The sequence below is a fragment of the Ursus arctos genome, unplaced genomic scaffold, assembly GCF_023065955.2.
Source record: "Ursus arctos isolate Adak ecotype North America unplaced genomic scaffold, UrsArc2.0 scaffold_23, whole genome shotgun sequence".
NCBI classification, from domain to species: Eukaryota; Metazoa; Chordata; class Mammalia; order Carnivora; family Ursidae; genus Ursus; species Ursus arctos.
In genome coordinates this window covers 1,297,591-1,303,590 of record NW_026622908.1, presented here as the reverse complement: position 1 = coordinate 1,303,590, position 6,000 = coordinate 1,297,591, and positions in this window count along the sequence as shown.

Sequence of the window (6,000 nt, the reverse complement as noted above, 5' to 3'; positions counted from 1 at the left end):
GGGTGTCCCCAATTCCCTGCATTGAGGCGCCAGGCCCCTTGGGAGGGGCCCTTTGGGGGACAACCTAGGGTAGGGTTAGCCCCCAGGAGGCCGGCAGGCCCGATGCGCCGGCTGTGTGGCGAGCGGAGGGGCGGACCGAGGTGAGGGCATTGTCGAGCGGGAGCATGGGCCCAATCGTTTTGGCGCGGAGGGACTTTAAGGTTACCGGGGGCTCGGAGGGCCCAGCAAGTTCTCCCACCCTGAATGACCGGCGGCGCCCTAGCAGCCCGGGTGGCGGTGGGGGGGCAGCATGAGTATGGCGATGGGGCTCAGGGGACCCAAATCCCCGGCAAAGCGGTGCCAGGCACCTTGGGTGGGGCTCCTCGGGGGCCGACCTAGGTTTAGGGTTAGCCCCCAGGGGGCCGGCAGGTCTGATCCGCCGGATGTGGTGAGAGTGGAGGGGCGGGCCTAGTTGAGGGCACTGGCGAGCGGGAGCGTGGGCTCAAGCGTTTTGGCGAGGGGGCCTTCGAAGGTCCTCGGGAGCTCAGAGGGCCCTGCCTGTTCTCCCGTCCTGAATGACCGGCGGCGCCCCTAGCGGCCCAGGTGTCAGCGGTGCGGCAGGGTAAGTCCGGAGCTGGGCCTCCAGGGTGCCCATGCCTGGCATGGCGGCGCCAAGCCCCTTGGGAGGGGCCTTTTGGGGGCCAACCTATGTTTAGGGTTAGCCTCCAGGACGCCCCAGGCGCATTCCGCCAACTGTGCGATGAGCGGAGGGGCAGGCCGAGGTGAGGGTGCTGGTGATCGGGCGCATGGGCCCTAGCGTTTTGCTCGGGGGGCCTTCAAAGTCGCCAGGGTCTTGGAGGGCCCTGCCCGTTCTCCTGCACTGTGAGGACGTTGCCCCTAGCGGCCCGGGTGGCGGCAGGGTGGCAGAGTGAGTCCGGCGCTGGGGCTCGGGGGTACCCAACCCGGTGTTGCGGCGCAAGGCCCCTTGGGAGGGGCCGCTCGGGGGCCGACCGAGGTTAGGGTTAGCACCCAGTAGGCCGGCAGCCCCAATCTCCCGGCTGTGCGGCGAGCGGAGGAGCAGTCCGAGGTGAGGGCACTGGAGAGCAGGAGCGTGGGCTCAAGCGTTTTGGTGCGGGGGGCCTTCGAATGTCGCCTGGGGCTCGGAGGGCCCTGCCCGTTATCCCACGTTAATGACAGGTGGCGCCCCTAGCGGCCCGGGTGGCGGTGGGGCGGCAGGTTGAGTCCAGCACTGGGGCTCCGGGGTCCCCAATCCCCAGCGTTGCGGCGCCAGGCCCCTTGGGAGGGGCCCCGCGGGGGGGGACCTACTGTTCGGATTAGCCCACTGGAAGATGGCAGGCCCGATCTGCCAGCTGTACGGTGACCAGATGGGCGGGCCAAGGTGAGGGTGCTGGCCAGTGGGAGCGTGGGCCCAAGCGTTTTGGCACTGGGGGCCTTCGAATATCGCCAGGGACTCAGAACGCCCTGCCCGTTCTCCCACACTGAATGACCGGCGGAGCCCCTAGCAGGCCGGTTGGCGGCAGGGAGGCAGGGTGAATCCGGCGCTGGGGCTCGGGGGTCCCCAATCCCCGGCATTGCGGCGCCAAGCACCTTGGGAGGGGCCCATCGGGGGCCGACCTAGGGTTAAGGTTAGCACCCAGGAGGCCGGCAGCCCCGATCCGCCGGACGCAGCGAGCGGAGGGACGGGCCGAGGAGAGGGCTCTGGCGAGCGGGAGAGTGGGCCCAAGCGTTTTGGCACAGGGGGTCTTCGAAAGTAGCCGTGGGCTCGGAGGGCCCTGCCCATTCTCCCGCCCAGAATAATCGGTGGCGCCCCTAGCGGCCCTGATGGTGGTGGGGCGGCAGGGTGAGTCCGGCGCTGTGGCTCGTGGGTCCCCAATCCCCAGTGTTGCAGCGCCAGTCCCCTTGAGAGGGGCTCCTCGGGGGCCGACCTAGGGTAAGGATTGGCCGCCAGGGGGCCGGCAGGCCCGATCCGCCAGCTGTGCAGCAAGCGGGGGAGCAGTCCGAGGTGAGGGCGATGGCGAGCGGGAGCCTGGGCCCAAGCGTTTTGGCATGGGAGGCTCAGCGGGCCCTGCCCGTTCTCCCACACTGAATGACCGGCGGCGCCCCTAGCGGCCCGGGTGCGGGGGGGGCGGGAGGGCGAGTCCGACGCTGGGGCTTGGGTGTCCCCAATCCGCGGCATTTCGGGGCCAGGCCCCATGGGAGGGGATACTCTGGGGCCGACCTAGGTTTAGGGTTAGCCCCCAGGAGGCCGGCAGGCCCGATCCGCTGGCTGTGCAGCGAGCGGATTGGTGGGCAGAGGTGAGGGTGCTGGAGAGCGGGAGCATGGGCCCAAGCGTTTTGACGCAGGGGGCTTACGAATGTCCCCGGGGGCTCAGATGGCCCTGCCCATTCTCCCACCCTGAATGACCGGATTCGACCCTAGAGGCCCGGTTGGAGCGAGGTGGCAGGGTGAGTCCAGCGCTGGGGCTCGGGCGTCCCCAATCCCCCATGTTGCGGCGCCAGGCCCCTTGGGGGGGGGTCCCTCGGACGCCGACCTAGGCTTAGGGTTAGCCCCCAGGAGGCCGGCAGGCCTGATCCGCCAGCTGTACGGCGACCGGATGGGCGGGCTGAGGTGAGGGCGCTGGCCAGCAGGAGAGTGGGCCCAAGCGTTTTGGCACTGGGGGCCTTTGAATATATCCAGGGGCTCAGAACACCCTGCCCGTTCTCCCACACTGAATGACCGGTGGTGCCCCTAGCGGCCCAGGTGGTGGCGGGGCAGCAGGGTGAGTCTGGCACTGAAGCTCGGGGGTCCCCAATCCCCGGCCTTGCAGAGCCAGGCCCCTTGGGAAGTGCCCCTCGGGGGCCATGCTAGGTGTAGGGTTAGCCCCAGGAAGCCAGCAAGACCGATCCGCCGGTTGTGTGGTGAGTGGAGGAGCAGTCCGAGGTGAGGGCGCTGGTGAGTGGGAGCATGGGCCCAAGCGTTTTGGCGAGGGGGGCCTTCGAATGTCTCCAGGGGTTCGGAGGGCCCTGCCCGTACTCTCGCCCTGAATGACCTGCAGCGCCCCAAGGGACCCGGGTGGCAGCGGTGTGGCAGGGTGAGTCCGGCGGTGGGGCTCTGGGGTCCCCAATCCCCAGCGTTGCGGTGCCAGGCCCCTTGGTAGGGGCCCCGCAGGGTCCGACCTAGTGTTAGGGTTAGCCCACAGGAGGACGGCAGGCCCGATCCGCCAGCTATACGATGAGCAGATGGGCGGGCTGAGGTGAGGGCGCTGGGCAGCAGGAGCGTGAGCCCAAGCGTTTTGGCAGGGGGGGCCTTCAATGGTTGCCGGGGGATCAGAGGGCCCTGCCCGTTCTCCCACACCGTATGACCGTCAGCGCCCCTAGCGGCAGGGTGAGTCCGGGGCTCGGGATTGGGGGTCCCCTATCCCCAGAGTTGTAGCGCCAGGCCCCTTGGGAGGGGCCCCTCGGGGGCCAACTTAGGGTGAGGGTTAGCCCCCAGGAGGCCTGCAGGCCCAATCCACCAGGTGTGCGGCGAGCGGTGGGGCCGCCGAGATGAGGGTGCTGGTGTGGGCCCAAGCGTTTTGGCGCAGGGGGCCTTCGAAAGTCTCCGGGGCCTCGAGGGCCCTGTACATTCTCTGGTCCTGAATGACCGGCGGTGCCCCAAGGCACCCGGGTGGCAGCAGGGCGGCCCAGTGAGTCCGGCACTGGGGCACGGGGGTCCCCAATCCCTGGCGTTGCAAAGCCAGGCGCCTTGGGAGGTGCCCCTCGGGGGCCGAACTAGGGTTAGGGTTAGCCCCCAGGAGGCCGGTATGCCCGATCTGCCAGCTGTGCAGTGAGCGGACAGGTGGGTCGAGGTGAGGGTGCTGGGGAGCGGGAGCATGGGCCCAAGCGTTTTGGCATGGGGGGTCTTCGAAGGTCACTGGGGGCTTGGAGGGCCCTGCCCGGTCTCCCGCCATGAATGACCGGCGGCAAACCTAGCGGCCCGGGTGGCAGCGGGGCAGCAGGGTGAGACCGGTGCTGGGACTCGGGGGTCTCCATTCCCCGGCGTTGCGGGGCCAGGCTCCTTCGGAAGGAATACTCGGGGACCAACCTAGGTTTAGGGTTAGCCCCCAGGAGTCGGGCAGGCCCGATCCGCCAGCTGTGCGGTGAGCAGAGGGGCGGGCCGAGGTGAGGGCGCTGGCGAGCGTGATCATGGGCCCAATCGTTTTGGCGTGGGGGGCCTTCGAAGGTCGCCGGGGGCTCGGAGGGCCCTGCCTGTTCTCCAGCCCTGAATGACCGGTGGCACACCAAGGCGACTGGAAGATGGCAGTGCAGCAGGGTGGGTCTGGCACTGGGGTTCGGGAGTCCCCAATCCCCAGCATGGGGCGCCAGGTCCCTTGGGAGGGGACCCTCTGGGGCCGACCTGTGGTTAGGGTTGACTCCCAGGAGGCCGGCAGGCCGGATATGCCGGCTGTGTGGCGAGCGGAGGAGCGGGCCGAGGTGAGGGCGCTGGAGAGCAGGAGCGTGGGCCCAAGCGTTTTGACGCAGGGGGCTTATGAATGTTGCCGGTGGCTCGGAGGGGCCTGCCAGTTCTCCCACCCTGAATGACCGGATTCGACCCTAGAGGCCCGTGTGGCGGCGAGGCGGCTGGGTGAGTCTGGCGCTGGGGCTCGGGGGTCCCCAATCCCTGGCGTTTCGGCTCCAGGCCCCTTGGGAGGTGCCCCTCGGGGCCGACCTGGGGTTAGAGTTAGCCCCCAGGAGGCCGCCAGGCCCGATCCACCAGGTGTGCGGCAAGCGTAGGGGCGGGCCGAGGTGAGGGCGTTGGTGAGCGGGGGTCTGGGCCCAAGTGTTTTGGTGCTGGGGGCCTTTGAATGTCGCCAGGGGCTCAGAGGGCCCTGCCCGTTCTCCTGCCCTGAATGACTGGTGGCGCCCCTAGCGGCCCGGGTGGTGGAGGGAGGCAGTGTGAGTCCAGTGCTGAGGCTCAGGGATCCCCAATTCCTGGCATTGCGGCGCCAGGCCCCTTGGGAGGGGATACTCGGGGGCCGGCCTAGGTTTAGGGTTAGCCCCCAGGAGGCGGGTAGTCCCGATTTGGCTGGTGTACCACGAGCGGAGGGGAGGGCCGAGGTGAGGGCGCAGCGAGCAGGGGCGTGGGCCCAAGCGTTGTCAAGCAGGGGGCTTACGACTGTCGCCGTGGGCTCGGAGGGCCCTGCCCGTTCTCCCACCTTGAATGACCGCATTCGCCCCGAGCGGCCCAGGTGGCCGCGGGGCAGGAAGGTGAGTCCAGCGCTGGGGCTCGGGAGTCCCCAATCATCAGCATTGTGGCGCCAGGCCCCTTGGGAGGAGCCCCTCTGAGGCCGACCTAGGGTTAAGATTAGCCCCCCGGGGGCCGGCAGGCCCAATCTGCTGGCTGTGTGGTGAGCGGAGGGCCGGGCCGAGGTGAGGACGCTGGCGAGCGGGAGCGTGGGCCCAACTGTTTTGGCACAGGGGGCCTTCGAGTGTCGCCGGGGGCTCAGACGGCCCTGCCCGTTCTCCCGCCCTGAATGACCGGCGACGCCCCTAGTGGCCTGGGTGGCTGCAGGACGGCAGGGTGAGTCTGGCACTGGGGCTCGGGGGCCCGAGTCCTCGGCGTTGCTGCCCCAGGCCATTTGGGAAGGGCCCCTCAGGGGCAAAACTAGTGTTACAGTTAGCCCACAGGAGGCCGGCAGGCCGGATCCGCCAGCTGTGCGGCGAGCGGAGGGGCGTGCCAAGGTGAGGGCACTGGCGAGCGAGAGTGTGGGCCCAAGCGTTTAGGCGCGGGGGGCCTTCGAAGGTCGCCGGGGCTCAGAGGGCACTGCCCGTGCTCCCACCCTGAATGACCGGCGGCGCCTCTAGTGGCCCGAGTTGTGGCGGGGCAGCAGCGTGAGTCCGGCACTGGGGCTCGGGGGTCCCCAATCCCCGGTGGTGCGGCATCAGGTTCCTTGGGAGGGGCCCCTCCGGGGCCTACCTAGGGTTAGGGTTAGTCCCCAGGAGGCCGGCAGGCCCGATACGCCGGCTGTGCGGTGAGTGGAG